Raw genomic sequence first — 17,023 nt, forward strand, 5'->3', positions numbered from 1 at the left:
ACTCGTAAACATCTACTCTTCCGGTGAAACGTAGCTAGAGTGCCGCCATCGCCGAAAAAAACAGGTATCTTCATCCATCTTTATCTAATCACCTCACTCCGATGAGCTGAAACTTGAAAGTATCAAAATATTTTATGAAAATAACCTGATCAAACGAAATTTGCTAGTTTGTGTTACAACTTATCCGGTTTAACGAACTGTCCGTTTATATTTGTGGCCTATTATTTTTTTGTTCACTGAAATCCAAATACATACAATATATTATATTTATAATACAATAGTATTGCTGAAATTATTAGAATTGTTAACCGTCGCCGACGAATTGACGATTGCCATAGATATCATAAAATATATTATTTACTATGATAAATCCAAAGAACTTATATATTATTATATAAATACTCAGTAAACTTATACGGTATATTTATAAATCGTATGTTCTTTTACAGAAATCTTTGTGATCTGCAATGCACCTATTCTGGTTTTCTATTTCAATTATAGTTCGCATGCCAAATTTAACTATACAAACTGGTCCGCACGTTTATAGACATTCTAATACATTCTACCGCCAGTGCCAATAGACAAAGTGTTTGAGAAGTTATATTTTTTTGGTACCTAATTAATTTACAATATAAATTATTATAAGTTACCTATGTAGGTACTTGTCCAAAACTCGACTACCTGCAAATCATTGGTTTTTATGCTATAGCCTTACGAAGTTCACGATTTTCGGTGTTTTACGCACCCGTACAACGCTTAAAGTTCACCGAGCTTAAGTATTACAAATTATTTTTTTTTTTAATCTAGGTAAATCAACGTTTTAAAATTGATGATGCAAAAATAATTCTGACACCCACCCATGGTGGTTTTACATAACAAGTCGAAGGATGTTTTTGATTTTAATTGTTCAAGCAAGCGCAGTGTGGTACACCGGGTACATATGAAAATACCAAAAATTTCAATTAGTTATAATACATATAACTTAAAAATAAGACTGACCGCCAAGTTTAGACTTCCCTGTCGTTTTCAGTTAAAAACTAATGATTTCCGGCAATTATTTTTTGCAATATCGTTCTTAATTCGTTGTTACTTGTAATATATACATATGCCTATTTTAAAAATATTATTCGTGGGTAATTGAAACGTCTAAAATATATTATCATATACAAATACGATAATAAACAAATAATAATAATTCGACTCTGTGACAAAGCGCTGACAATCAAACACGTCACACTTGAATGCCCCAAGTTCATCAACTCTAGACAAATTCTCGGAAACCCATCAACAATGCAACAGGCACTTGGCGAAGAGAACACTAAAAACATAGGCTTAGCAAAATTAATTTAGAAAAATTACTAATAATTAAATAATTAAATGTTTAAATGTATATAATATATCCCACAAAATCCCTATATTGTTAAATGTAATGTATCCATAGTTGTAAGACCAATATTCACTTAATATTTTTTTGTAATTTTCACAGGCTAATAACCTCAGGAGTTGAAGCCTTATTTAAATAAAATAAAAAAAAAAAATAATTCAACTTAACCGGCTACGGTATTAATAATTTTTAATAATATCAATATAAATATAGTATACAATATCCTAGGCTGACAAATCGTCTCCACTTAAAATCGTTTTTCGTATACTATGATATTATATCATTGAATTCAAATTTAACACTATCCATAACAGTCACCCACTTGAAAGATGTAATTGTTAGATGTAAGATGTAAGATGTATTGTCAGGACCGGCTCAAGGGAAAAAAGTGAACTAGGCAAATTCAAATTTTGCCGCCCTTAACAATAGAATATTATCAGTATTTTGAAAATGCCGCCCTCTTACTAATGTGCAGCTTATGTGCCACCCTAGGCTTGGGCCTATGTCGCCTACCCCTTGAGCCGGGCCTGTGTATTGTTGATTCATCAATACGATGCTGGGTGGACTTGAGGACTTCCCATGTTCAGCGACCGGCGTCGACCCGTTTTGTGGCACAGCGGAAACTTCGTACAGCTGACTGTTCGACAAAGACACTGTAATATTATTTGAAAAATATTATTTCTACTTAATCGTAATAACTGGGTATAATGAGTTTAATATTATATTATATTACAATAAATATTAAGTACCTATATTATTAGCTTCTAATAATTGGGACGTCATTTTTGTAGATATTGATCCGGAAAAAATGATGCTGGCCCAGCGCTATGCCACGGTTTATGGCGTACCTATCCGATGAAATTGTTGGAGACTCTTTCAAACTGGGCAATCTGATAAACGGTAACGTGATCGTTACTTCGCGGCCATCATAGGGTAGACCAGAATACACAAAAATGTAGGTCATCGGGCTGTCGGCTGTATGTATCATAAAGTCCTGGAAGTGGGAATTACAATAGCCCCTAAAATGCTGTTACACCTCAACCTTAATAAAAACAAAGAATGATTAAAAAATGGCAACGGAATTGGCCTACAAATCTGAAAATAAGTTTATGGACAGATAACTTCTCAACGTAATATTATGACCGATCCAATAATAACTTTCCATAGGTACATCAGACCTAGTATGTGCGACGGCTGCTCACCAACGTATCGACATCCACCAGATAACTTTGGTAAGTTTTCAAACTATACCGCTCATTCTTGCGGAATGCTAAAGAAAATTAATTTATTAGATAAATATTATACTATAACAATTTTTAAATATAGACGTTTTCACCTCACAGTTATGCAGATGGATGTCGACCGGTTTGGGAGCGACGTCTGATACGCCATTGTTCTAATGAATTCAAACATAAATAATATATTATTATAATATTTTTATATGTATATAGGTACGGTTAGGTATATTAAATTAATTAAGTAGGTACTATATATTAATATAGTCTATTAATTATTTTCTATTTATTATATTCAATGTGGGGGGGCTATCATTTAAATGCCCCCCCCCCATTTTGTTTTAGGGATAGAGCTTTCAGTTTTTGTGCACAAACGATTGGACTTGGTGCACATTTCTGCACAAACGATGCACAAACGTTTGGCGTGATCAGAAGTTCAAATTTCGAAAGTGGGGGGGCCATTGAAATGGACCTGTCCGCAAGGGTATAGACATTCTATTATTCGAATGCATTATCTCGCCAGTAACCCTAGTGTTTGAGAAATTATATTTTTTTGGTTCCTAATTAAATTACAATATGAATTAACTATTATAAGGGGCAAATGTAAACTGGGCCCGCAATTACTTTTTTTGTTGTAAACTCGGCTTGGAAATTTTAGGTAGTAAAATAGGTCGATTGTAAACTCAGCCCGAAAATTTAAAATAATAAAAAAGGTCGGTTGTATACTCAACTCGGACTTGGTAATTATTTTGACCAATAAAATATAATAACTAATAAGCACGATATAATTTAATCTGCAAAAAACGTACCTAACTATCTTTATGTATATAATTCTCCTGTACGTGTGTTGTGATTGAACTCCTCCTAAACGGTTGGACCGATTTGAATGAATTTTTTTGTATGCGTTTGGGTGACGCCTCGGATTGTTTAGATTCACAAATCATCCCCCTAGGCCCAACCAGGGGATGTGCTCAAACGTGGATTTAGAGATTTACGGTGGAAATTTTTGTTTATAAATGGTTGCCATGGGTTTTAAAACTATAATAATAATTATTATTGGTTGCCGTGAAATCAGTATATTCATTCAATGCAATTAATTTTTTTTCCGCTGTGTTTTGATATTCTATGTATCACAATTACGTAAATGTAGTAGGAATACACATTACAAAGTACAAACTAAAATGCCCAGAAACTTAAACAAAAAAAACCATTTAATATATTTAGTTTATTAAAGATAAGGATTATTCAAGGGTATCCGATTGTCAATGTTTAAAAAATTTGGCTAGAGGTAAAATCATAAAAAAAAATTGAAGGAGGGTGTTGGCGCCCGCAGGCAAATGCATTTTAGGACATCAAAAATAAATTTGGAAAAAAGTTACGGTAGGAATACACTTTACAAATTTCAAACGAAAATGCCTAGAATCTTAAACAGAGAAAACTATTTAAAATATTTAGTTCATTGAAGAATGATTATTTACAGGCACCAAGTTATCAATTTTCAAGTCAATACAAAATATTCAACTAGAGTTGCGCCCGCAGGTAAATGCATTTTAGGAAACCAAAAAAAACTTTTGAATAAATTTAACGGTATGATTACACATTACAAAGTACAAACTAAAATGCCCATATTCTTAAACAAAAAAAACTGTTTAAAATATTTAGTTCATTAAAGAATGATTATTCAAGAGGTACCAGATTGTCAATGTTTAAAATATTCGGGTAGAGGTTGAATCCTAAAACAAAAATTGTAGGAGGGTGTTGGGGCTTGCAGGCAAATGTATTTTAGAAAACATAAAAAAAAAATTTAGAAAAAATTGTACAGAAGAAAAATACATTTCAACGTTCAAACTAAAAGGCCCAGAATATTAAACAGAAAAACTATTTAAAATATTTATTTCATAAAACAAGGATTATTCAAGAGGTACCAGATTTTCAATGTTTAAACAATTTGGCTAGAGTTAAAAACATAAAAAAAAAATTGAAGGGAGGTTTTGGCGCCCGCAGGCAAATAGATTTTACTGTATGAATACTCATTACAAAGTACAAACTAAAATGCCCAGAATCTTCAACAGAAAAAACTATTCAAAATATTTAGTTCATTAAAGAAGAATTGTATGACACCAGGTTATCAATGTTTAAAATATTCGGCTAAAGTTAAATTATAAAAAAATTGAAGGAAGGTGTTGGTGCCCGCCGGCAAATGCAATTAAGAATACAGAAAAAATTTATATAAATTATATTGTGGGAATACACATTACAAACATAAAACTAATATCTCCAAAATCTTAAACAGAATAAATTATTCAAAATATTTAGTTTATTAATGAAGGATTATTCATGGGGCACCAGATTGACAATGTTTAAAAAAATTGGCTAGAGTTAAAATCATAAAAAAAAAATTGAAGGGAGGTGTTGGCGCCCGCAGGCAAATTGATTTTAGAAAACATAAAAGAAATTTGGAAAAAAGTTTACAGTAGAAACATACATAACGAAGTTCAAACTAAAATGTCCCGAAACATAAACAGAAAAAACTATTCAAAATATTTAGTTCATTAAAGAATTCATGGGGCACCAAGTTATCAATTTTCAAGTCAATACAAAATATTCAACTAGAGTAACAGTACTAAAAAAAAAAATTGAAGGGAGGTGTTGGCGCCCGCAGGCAAATAGATTTTAGAAAACAAAAAAAAAATTTGGAAAAAAATTTAGAAAAAACTATTTAAAATATTTAGTTCATTAAAGAATGATTATTCATGGGGCTCCAAGTTATCAATTTTCAAGTCAATACAAAATATTCAACTAAAGTAACAGTACTAAAAAAAAAAATTGAAGGGAGGTGTTGGCGCCCGCAGGCAAATAGATTTTAGAAAACAAAAAAAAAATTTGGAAAAAAATTTAGAAAAAACTTTTTAAAATATTTAGTTCATTAAAGAATGATTATTCATGGGGCTCCAAGTTATCAATTTTCAAGTCAATACAAAATATTCAACTAAAGTAACAGTACTAAAAAAAAAAATTGAAGGGAGGTGTTGGCGCCCGCAGGCAAATAGATTTTAGAAAACAAAAAAAAAATTTGGAAAAAAATTTAGAAAAAACTTTTTAAAATATTTAGTTCATTAAAGAATGATTATTCATGGGGCTCCAAGTTATCAATTTTCAAGTCAATACAAAATATTCAACTAAAGTAACAGTACTAAAAAAAAAATTGAAGGGAGGTGTTGGCGCCCGCAGGCAAATAGATTTTAGAAAACAAAAAAAAAATTTGGAAAAAAATTTAGAAAAAACTTTTTAAAATATTTAGTTCATTAAAGAATAATTATTCATGGGGCTCCAAGTTATCAATTTTCAAGTCAATACAAAATATTCAACTAAAGTAACAGTACTAAAAAAAAAAATTGTAGGGAGGTGTTGGCGCCCGCAGGCAAATAGATTTTAGAAAACAAAAAAAAAATTTGGAAAAAATTTGACTGTATGATACACATTACAAAGTTCAAACTAAAATGTCCCGAAACTTAAACAGAAAAAACTATTTAAAATATTTAGTTCATTAAAGAATGATTATTCATGGCGCACCAGATTGACAATGTTTAAAAAAATTTGCTAGAGATACAGTACTAAAAAAAAAATTTGAAGGGAGGTGTTGGTGCCCGCCGGCAAATGCAATTAAGAATACAGAAAAAATTTATATAAATTATATTGTGGGAATACACATTACAAACATAAAACTAATATCTCCAAAATCTTAAACAGAATAAATTATTCAAAATATTTAGTTTATTAATGAAGGATTATTCATGGGGCACCAGATTGACAATGTTTAAAAAAATTGGCTAGAGTTAAAATCATAAAAAAAAAATTGAAGGGAGGTGTTGGCGCCCGCAGGCAAATTGATTTTAGAAAACATAAAAGAAATTTGGAAAAAAGTTTACAGTAGAAACATACATAACGAAGTTCAAACTAAAATGTCCCGAAACATAAACAGAAAAAACTATTCAAAATATTTAGTTCATTAAAGAATTCATGGGGCACCAAGTTATCAATTTTCAAGTCAATACAAAATATTCAACTAGAGTAACAGTACTAAAAAAAAAAATTGAAGGGAGGTGTTGGCGCCCGCAGGCAAATAGATTTTAGACAACAAAAAAAAAATTTGGAAAAAAATTTAGAAAAAACTATTTAAAATATTTAGTTCATTAAAGAATGATTATTCATGGGGCTCCAAGTTATCAATTTTCAAGTCAATACAAAATATTCAACTAAAGTAACAGTACTAAAAAAAAAAATTGAAGGGAGGTGTTGGCGCCCGCAGGCAAATAGATTTTAGAAAACAAAAAAAAAATTTGGAAAAAAATTTAGAAAAAACTTTTTAAAATATTTAGTTCATTAAAGAATGATTATTCATGGGGCTCCAAGTTATCAATTTTCAAGTCAATACAAAATATTCAACTAAAGTAACAGTACTAAAAAAAAAAATTGAAGGGAGGTGTTGGCGCCCGCAGGCAAATAGATTTTAGAAAACAAAAAAAAAATTTGGAAAAAAATTTAGAAAAAACTTTTTAAAATATTTAGTTCATTAAAGAATGATTATTCATGGGGCTCCAAGTTATCAATTTTCAAGTCAATACAAAATATTCAACTAAAGTAACAGTACTAAAAAAAAAATTGAAGGGAGGTGTTGGCGCCCGCAGGCAAATAGATTTTAGAAAACAAAAAAAAAATTTGGAAAAAAATTTAGAAAAAACTTTTTAAAATATTTAGTTCATTAAAGAATAATTATTCATGGGGCTCCAAGTTATCAATTTTCAAGTCAATACAAAATATTCAACTAAAGTAACAGTACTAAAAAAAAAAATTGTAGGGAGGTGTTGGCGCCCGCAGGCAAATAGATTTTAGAAAACAAAAAAAAAATTTGGAAAAAATTTGACTGTATGATACACATTACAAAGTTCAAACTAAAATGTCCCGAAACTTAAACAGAAAAAACTATTTAAAATATTTAGTTCATTAAAGAATGATTATTCATGGCGCACCAGATTGACAATGTTTAAAAAAATTTGCTAGAGATACAGTACTAAAAAAAAAATTTGAAGGGAGGTGTTGGTGCCCGCCGGCAAATGCAATTAAGAATACAGAAAAAATTTATATAAATTATATTGTGGGAATACACATTACAAACATAAAACTAATATCTCCAAAATCTTATACAGAATAAATTATTCAAAATATTTAGTTTATAAATGAAGGATTATTCATGGGTCACCAGATTGACAATGTTTAAAAAAATTGGCGTTAAAATCATAAAAAAAAAATTGAAGGGAGGTGTTGGCGCCCGCAGGCAAATTGATTTTAGAAAACATAAAAGAAATTTGGAAAAAAGTTTACAGTAGAAACACACATAACGAAGTTCAAACTAAAATGTCCCGAAACATAAACAGAAAAAACTATTCAAAATATTAAGTTCATTAAAGAATGATTATTCATGGGGCACCAAGTTATCAATTTTCAATTCAATACAAAATATTCAACTAGAGTTACAGTACTAAAAAAAAAAAAATTGAAGGGAGGTATTAGCGCCCGCAGGCCAATTGATTTTAGAAAACAAAAAAAAAATTTGGAAAAAATTTGACTGTATGATACACATTACAAAGTTCAAACTAAAATGTCCCGAAACTTAAACAGAAAAAACTATTCCAGATATTTAGTTTATTAAAGAAGGATTATTATTCATGGGGCACCAAGTTATCAATTTTCAAGTCAATACAAAATATTCAACTAGAGTAACAGTACTAAAAAAAAAAATTGAAGGGAGGGGTTGGCGCCCGCATGCGAATAAATTTTAGAAAACAAAAAAAAAATTTGGAAAAAAATTTAGAAAAAACTATTCAAAATATTAAGTTCATTAAAGAATGATTATTCATGGGGCACCAAGTTATCAATTTTCAATTCAATACAAAATATTCAACTAGAGTTACAGTACTAAAAAAAAAAAATTGAAGGGAGGTATTAGCGCCCGCAGGCCAATTGATTTTAGAAAACAAAAAAGAAATTTGGAAAAAAGTTTACAGTAGAAACACACATAACGAAGTTCAAACTAAAATGTCCCGAAACATAAACAGAAAAAACTATTTAAAATATTTAGTTCATTAAAGAATGATTATTCATGGGGCACCAAATTGTCAATGTTTATAATATTTGGCTAGAGTTAAAAACATAAAAAAAAAAAATTGAAGGGAGGTGTTGGCGCCCGCAGGCAAATAGATCTTAGAAAACAAAAAAAAAATTTAGAAAAAACTATTCAAAATATTTAGTTCATTAAAGAATGATTATTTATGGGGCACCAAATTGTCAATGTTTGATAAATTTGGCTAGAGTTAAAAACATAAAAAAAAAAAATTTGGAAAAAAATTTAGAAAAAACTATTGAAAATATTTAGTTCATTAAAGAATGATTATTCATGGGGCACCAAGTTATCAATTTTCAAGTCAATACAAAATATTCAACTAGAGTTACAGTACTAAAAAAAAATTGAAGGGAGGTGTTGGCGCCCGCAGGCAATTAGATTTTAGAAAACAAAAAAAAAAATTGGAAAAAATTTGACTGTATGATACACATTACAAAGTTCACACTAAAATGTTCCGAAACTTAAACAGAAAAAACTATTTAAAATATTTAGTTCATTAAAGAATGATTATTCATGGGGCACTATGTTAACAATTTTCAAGTCAATACAAAATATTCAACTATAGTTACATAACTAAAAAAAAAAATTGAAGGAGGGAGCCTGCAGGCAAATTAATTTTAGAAAACATTTTACTTTAGGAACACGCTTTATGAGTACCCGTGTACTCAACGTACTCCCAGGTTTAGCCGGTTAATCTTGAAAAATATTTATACAAAAAAAACTACGTGTGAAATAACACTAAACAAAAGAATACGCTGGAAGCTAAATACTGCAATACATATTAACTACAATCCAAAAATTAGGTATTGTTTACATTATAATAATACGAACAGTTATTATGATCAGAGGTGTATCACCGTAATATATGTATTAGAAAATGTATAAAAACGAATGTAATTTATAAAGGATGCAAAAAAATTAAATCAGAAAAAGGTCCTGCACGGACTCTATTATGTGATTGTAATTTATGAAGGACATAAAATAATGTTTAATTTAAAATAATATTGTGTTTGGCTGGGTCTACAGTCAATATTAAATAACAAACTATAAAGTCTAAATGCAAATAAAAACATAGTCAGATATCTGTTTTAGTCTTTGTAAATATGTGCGGAAAAAAATTAGATTTAGTACAATGTAAAAAAATGTGGAAAGAAAACCCTGAGAATTCTTTGACAGTAGGATAATAAAACACAATACTATATATTAAATTAAAACTATTGATTTTATACATTTTCTATTTACAAAAGCTCATAAGTATTAAAAACCTTATAAAATCCTAAAAAAATTATATTTTGTTATATTTTAAAATACATTTTATAATTTGTTGTGTTAAAAAAATCATTATTTAATGTTGGCTGTATTTAAGTTTTTAATAACTATACTGGTACAACTCTAGCTGACAGTCTTTAAGACCGTGTTAAAAACTATAATAATTAGTTAACGTCTAATTTACTGTCCTATCCTAACCTAACCTAACATAACCAAATTAATAATATTTAAATATTTTCTTTCATTGTTATGTTTACAATATCGAATACCTTTATAGTTAGTAGGAAAAGATCATCGCAAAGCTCACGACCAGTGATTGTAGTCGTCTATCATTACCATAGCTTCAACTATAACCTTAGGTTTACCAAACTAGCCTTCTTATGACTAATTACATTAGGACACTTTGAATAAAAAGTTCCTGAGTTGCAGGTTGCCGAACTTATAAGTGATTGATTATCAAGTTGATCCTTAGATTGTTGACACCTTAGTTCCCCTCGAAGACCGCTGGTAAGACTATTACCATATACTATTATGTCCTATCCATTATGTTATATCTATATTATCTATGATGGAGCCATACCCAGCTCACTCGTGTAAACAATTTGAAGCACATAAAAGCGATTAACGCGTCTCTATTAATGATAATATGAAATCCCAGACCTGTCCCCCATACTCTGATATTAAGAGCCCACCCCACCTTCATATTCTCTATGCAAAAAGTAAATTTAAGACAAATTTGTAAATCAATGCACAGTCTCTCTATTGTACTAATATTTGTGATTTCATTAATTTTCAGTATTTTGTATAATTAGTAATAATTAGTAAACCAACCTACTGAGGCAACCTTGAGGCATTTCCTTTTAGGAAATTAATTAAATCCTCAAACATAACTCTTAATTCAAGAGTTTGTAACTAATACAATCATAATATAATATGAGTATAGTACATTACGTAATATTTTTTTATAATATTTACTGTTAGTGGAATATTAAGTTTGTATTTCTAATATAATATATGTTATAATATTTATGGACGACACTTGCACCATGGCCCCTCGATATAGTAATGTGGCGACCCGGCACATCTCTTTAAGATAAATGATTAAATACTTAATCAAGTCTTCCAATTTACTAAACATTTATGTTTTGTAGATAATTTGAAGAAAAATTTAAAATTGAAGAGAGACTGTGTGAATTAACAAAATTTGTGGTATGAAATGTTTATTTGAACACCTGTTATAATGTATTATATTGAACTTAAGTTAATTTTTTATAATGTACTATAGTAAACATTTGAACGTTTATTACAATATACGTATATTATACATAGATTTCAAGTATGATTTTTTTTAGTTTTTTTTTTTGATAGTTACCTACCTACTACAATACAAGACACTTTATTTTTATATTTTGAAGCAATATTATATGTTTTGGATTATTTAGATCTATATAAACTAAATTTCAGACCCATAGTTTAGTATTTAAAGTTTGTATGATCAAAGTCGTGGAACCAAATTTTATCAGACTCTACTAGAATGTTGTAGTTACATTAAACTATAATATAGGTATGTGGAAAACAGTACCTAACCTTCTATTATAATTTGTTATGAATATAATATTTTAAGTAATAACTCAAATTTAGCACTTTTACGGTACTTAATACATTTTCCTAATATTTTAACAGAAATTATGGAGCTAAAAATATAGAAATACCTATACTATGTCACGGTCCATAGTTGATAGTTTTGTTTCATTTATAATAATAATGCTTTTTAATATACTTTTTCATAAATTAATATTTATTACAGTAGGCTGTAAACCAATTTGAATATTAATTATTAATTTAAAAAATTTTTAATAAAAACGTTTTCATTCAGTATTTTTTTGATTATTTTATTATTTTTAATATTTTTGAATATTTCAGTGCATATATTTGCCTGTTTTTAGTGCATACATGCAGGCAAATATTTAACACTTAAGAGGATGTCAGATTTTTAGCGCACCATTTATTTCTCTCTCCGACCCACGCACAATCATTTTAGTGTTTTCTTAATCGTACATTTGGTATGCTACGCGTGGGTCAAAGATGGAAAACAAATAGTGCGCTGACATCCCAACCAGCAACAAGTTTACACGAGTGAGCTGGGTATGGCTCCATCATAGATAATAAAGATATGGATAGGACATAATGATCTTATCAGCGGTCTTCGTCCTTCGAGGGGAACAATTGAGGCCAAATAAAGTATACTCATATCGAGTATCGACTATCAATATAAAGAGCCTCAATTGCCTTCCCCTCCGGGAACGCGGCCTCAAATGTATTTAACATAGGCGTGGACTATCCATGGTGTCAACAACCAGAGGATCAACTTGATAATCAAACACTTAAGTTCGGCAACCTGCAGCAACTCAGGATCTTTTTATTCTGAAAAGTGTCCTAATGAGTCATAAAAAGGTTAGTTAGGTAAACCTATGGTTAGTTGAAGCTAGAGGCCTTTGCAATTCAAGATCTTTTCCTACGTATTCGGCATTGTTAACATAACTATTCTACCTTTACACTTTTTCTTCCCCCGTCTCTCACAGCTATATACAGGTTCAGCCACTCTCATTCCACACCTCCATGATCGGTATTCTGTCTATCCATCTCTTCTTCAGTCCTCTCGCCCCTCATTTCCCACCTAAATTAACTAACTTCTATAGCCACTCTCACTATCTCTTATCATACAGTGACCGAACCACCTAAACCTATTCTCTCTTGTTTTCACTACAATATGTACACTAACCTAAACTACCCTTAATTAATTAATTTCTTATTCTATCCTCTTTTGTATCTTAACACCTAACTTATTATTCTCATATCTGCTACCCTCACTCCACTTACCTACCCTAACCTTACATTTCTTTTTTATCTTTCCCTTTCATACACCAAACATTCTGAAATCCTGTTGACCCATTTCCTTATCTTCGCCATATTACACACTACCTAATTCCTATTCACTCAGTCTCTAGTTACCTACAAGTAATCGTACTTGATTATCGGTGAAAATATTTAAATATCATTGAGCGAATTCCCTACTCGAAAGAATTACTTAAAAAAATATCATACCTCCCAATTTTCTAATTTTTAACACGACTTTATTGATAGCCGGAATAGTATTATACCAGTATAATTACAATACAAATATTGAAAATTTTCGGGCAATACATCCTTTGATCAATTAACAATAATAAAAAAAAGCTACTGAGAAATAAGAATCAATCGATTCTAAAACAGAAACTTAATCTAGGTACAAATAATATCATAATATCAAATAGTGAAATGTGAAAATTTGAAGAAAATTTCCTATAGGTATATCCCGTAAAACCCCCAAAATAAAACGTACGTTTGAGGTGTTCTCTTAAAACCTAACCTTTATTTAATTGTATTTAATATTTTTGTAATAAGTTTTTTATAAATTGACTTTATTCCATATAAATGTTCTAATTTCATTTTTCAATTCGTTGATAATATATGAAACGAATTCTTTGCTTGGAAAGCAATGTTTTAGAAAATTCAGAAAATGCAGTTTATATTTAAATATTATAAATAATAATTACTGATGCATTGATGCGGAAGAATAAGGGGGTGGACAATCAGCCGAACCGAAATCGAACATCTTAAACACTTAATATAAACAATTTTTCACACACGCTTCATAATATGAAAATAAAAAATTATTTATAATTCATATTTATACCGATTTTCTACCGAAAAATAAATTACTATAATCTCAATATTATTTATTAGTTAACGATATCTTTGCTCAGAATCGTTTTTCGTTTGTTCGTTTTGTATTTTAATAATTTATACGTGGATATATTATTATTACTAATAATTATAGTAGTTGTGTTTGTTTTATTTCATTAATTTATTTAGTACTATACCAATAAATTATATATAAATTAATAATTTTTAAAACATTGTGTTCAAAAAAATAAAAAAATTAATTAATTAGAGTTTTGTAATGTACCTACCTATATTTAAAAAATAAATAAATATAATAATAACTGTTGAACTTTTAGGGACATAATAGGTAACACATTCGTGTATGTAGTATTACACTATTTATATAGGTATATATTTTATATACATATACGAGTATATGAGTAGGTATATTATTCATAAGTGCGTACACGTCAGGATAGGCAGTTGACCATTCCGTGAATATACTTTTATGTGTACATGGTTATACATCCCTAATCCCTATGATATAGAATATAGATATTAGGTGAACAATAGAAGTTAAGTATGTGACCTATAACTTATAACGTTGTATTTATAAAAATGACCAGTTATTAATTAAAATTGTATCTTATGACTATTATCAGTTATAATTCATAACATGTATTTCTATAAATTAAACCAAAATATTTATATATTTATATTAAGTACCCTGTATAGGTATGCACCTATTAATTATAATTATTCTACAAACAGGGACTGGAAAAACGACGACGGCGTTTATATCTCGCGTATTTTATACATTTCTAGTCCGGAACTAAAATATGCGCCTACAACACTTGGATAGCACATTTTTCGTGACATTAAATATTTGTTATAAGTCTTAAAAGTAAATTTAAGCCCCAAAAGAATATAAAAACAAACTTACTTTAATTATCGACTCCTTCGGCGGAATCCGTGACGTGTGTGAACTGCGACGCCCATGAGGAAACGCTCCAGATTACAGAACTTAGAATATTGTAATTTATGAAAAATAAAATTGCACGAAACGCAGGAAGTTTTTTGCTCATGTTTTCTTTGCTTATTGAAATTTTAGAATTTTTAATCGACTGTGTCTTCTGCAACGACTTTGAGATTTGCCATAGATTAAATAAATAAATGATAGATATCATACTAGGAACGTCAATATGATGAATCCACGGATATAATATAATGCAACTTTTTATATCAAAGAGTTCTGTGTTAAGGACCAATTTGTTCATTGAAATTTGATATGACAATAAACCAAAATAGTTTATAATTTTGAATTTGAATTATAATAATATGATATAGGTATTATTTAAATTATTATTTTCGTTTATCGATTTAATTATTGATAAGGTAGTGAATAGATATCAGAAGCACAAGAATAATTTTATAAGAGCATATTGTATTTTATGAATTATTAAATAAAAATGTGATTACTGGATTTTAGAGTTAACATAAAGCCATAAACGTATACAGTAAATTCATCAAATACTATAATACCAACTATGTTTTTACAATGATGTGTGTTTTTTTTTAATATTCTTAATTATTTTTTCTTGTGGTGTGTGTAAATGATAAGTATTCTTAATAAAAATTCAATTTTCATATATAATATTATATTATAGGCACTCAGTATGTAATCATATGTTTATTTTTAGTTTAATTTAATTGTAGGTATTTAGTAAATAATAATAGGTATACGAAATTGTGTTTTCAAATAGCAATTTATTGTTTGTATTAATACCTACACCATAATAGGGAACTACAATTTTGTAAATGATGTACAAATGTATTTTTGGTGTTTTAAGGCTGCTGTAAGATCAATTTATGAGAATCCTTGCATTAAATTATTAGGATTATTTGATATGAATAATTATTTTATTACATATAGGTTTATTACATATTGGTAAGTCGATCAGAAACTATATTTACACTGAATGTTAATAGTAAAAAGCTATTAAAAAATCTATTATTTGTATTTATTTGTTAATAATAATTAAGACTAAAATATTAGCAGTAATCTTGTTCCTTTCGCAAAATGTTTTTTAATTATTTTTAATTTAATTCACATTTATCCCAAAGTGATCTCTGAATAATCATTCAATGATGAATATAATAGTTACATTCTCGGGGACATTAATTGGATTATAAATTAAAATAAACTACAGTTTCCAGCTTCTACTACAACATTATTTTATATTTTATTTTATGTTTTTAATTTTTTAAACGCAGTCTGCACCTTGTGTTGGTGATTTTACACGTAATATAATAAAATTGATACTAGTGATGAGTAGGTAAGTACCTTATTGTTTAATCAAATTATTTACACGATTATTAACTAAAAAAATATCTATGAAGTATAAACATCCGCATTTCCATTAACTATAAATTCATAATTGTATGAGCTATACATGTTACATATATTTTTCGAAAAAACTATTTAAAAAAAACAAGAATAATTCCTATTTGATGTCACACGGGTTGATCTAGCAACTGACTGCTACGACAACTGTGCAATTTATTTTAAGCATAATACGTTTTTTAAACGTCCAGAAAAGAGTTTGTTTTAAGACTGTCTGTCTTGATAACAACTAATTTAATTTAAAGTGTATTGTTATATTATATTATAATGAAATTAATAATTATAGTAAAATATATAATTGCAAGACATTTAATACCTATATCTATAGCCATCTAGGGTATAAACTACACTAAAAAAAGGTAATAATATGAAAACAAACTTACTCGTAAACATCTACTCTTCCGGTGAAACGTAGCTAGAGTGCCGCCATCGCCGAAAAAAAACAGGTATCTTCATCCATCTTTATCTAATCACCTCACTCCGATGAGCTGAAACTTGAAAGTATCAAAATATTTTATGAAAATAACCTGATCAAACGAAATTTGCTAGTTTGTGTTACAACTTATCCGGTTTAACGAACTGTCCGTTTATATTTGTGGCCTATTATTTTTTTGTTCACTGAAATCCAAATACATACAATATATTATATTTATAATACAATAGTATTGCTGAAATTATTAGAATTGTTAACCGTCGCCGACGAATTGACGATTGCCATAGATATCATAAAATATATTATTTACTATGATAAATCCAAAGAACTTATATATTATTATATAAATACTCAGTAAACTTATACGGTATATTTATAAATCGTATGTTCTTTTACAGAAATCTTTGTGATC

The 17,023-nt window shown here is 28.8% G+C and overlaps 1 long non-coding RNA gene across 1 annotated transcript; it reads right to left on the reverse strand.

Annotated features, from left to right (window-relative positions):
• Positions 1-1,561: 1,561 nt before the first annotated feature.
• On the reverse strand, positions 1,562-16,878 carry LOC132945807 (uncharacterized). The gene is made up of 3 exons (XR_009664604.1): positions 16,562-16,878; positions 2,134-2,426; positions 1,562-2,037 (listed from the first exon to the last, which is right to left on the reverse strand). It is a non-coding gene; the product is annotated as an uncharacterized LOC132945807 (long non-coding RNA).
• Between the last annotated feature and the right edge of the window lie 145 nt (positions 16,879-17,023).

This window comes from Metopolophium dirhodum, chromosome 5 (assembly GCF_019925205.1).
Source record: "Metopolophium dirhodum isolate CAU chromosome 5, ASM1992520v1, whole genome shotgun sequence".
NCBI classification, from domain to species: domain Eukaryota; kingdom Metazoa; phylum Arthropoda; class Insecta; order Hemiptera; family Aphididae; genus Metopolophium; species Metopolophium dirhodum.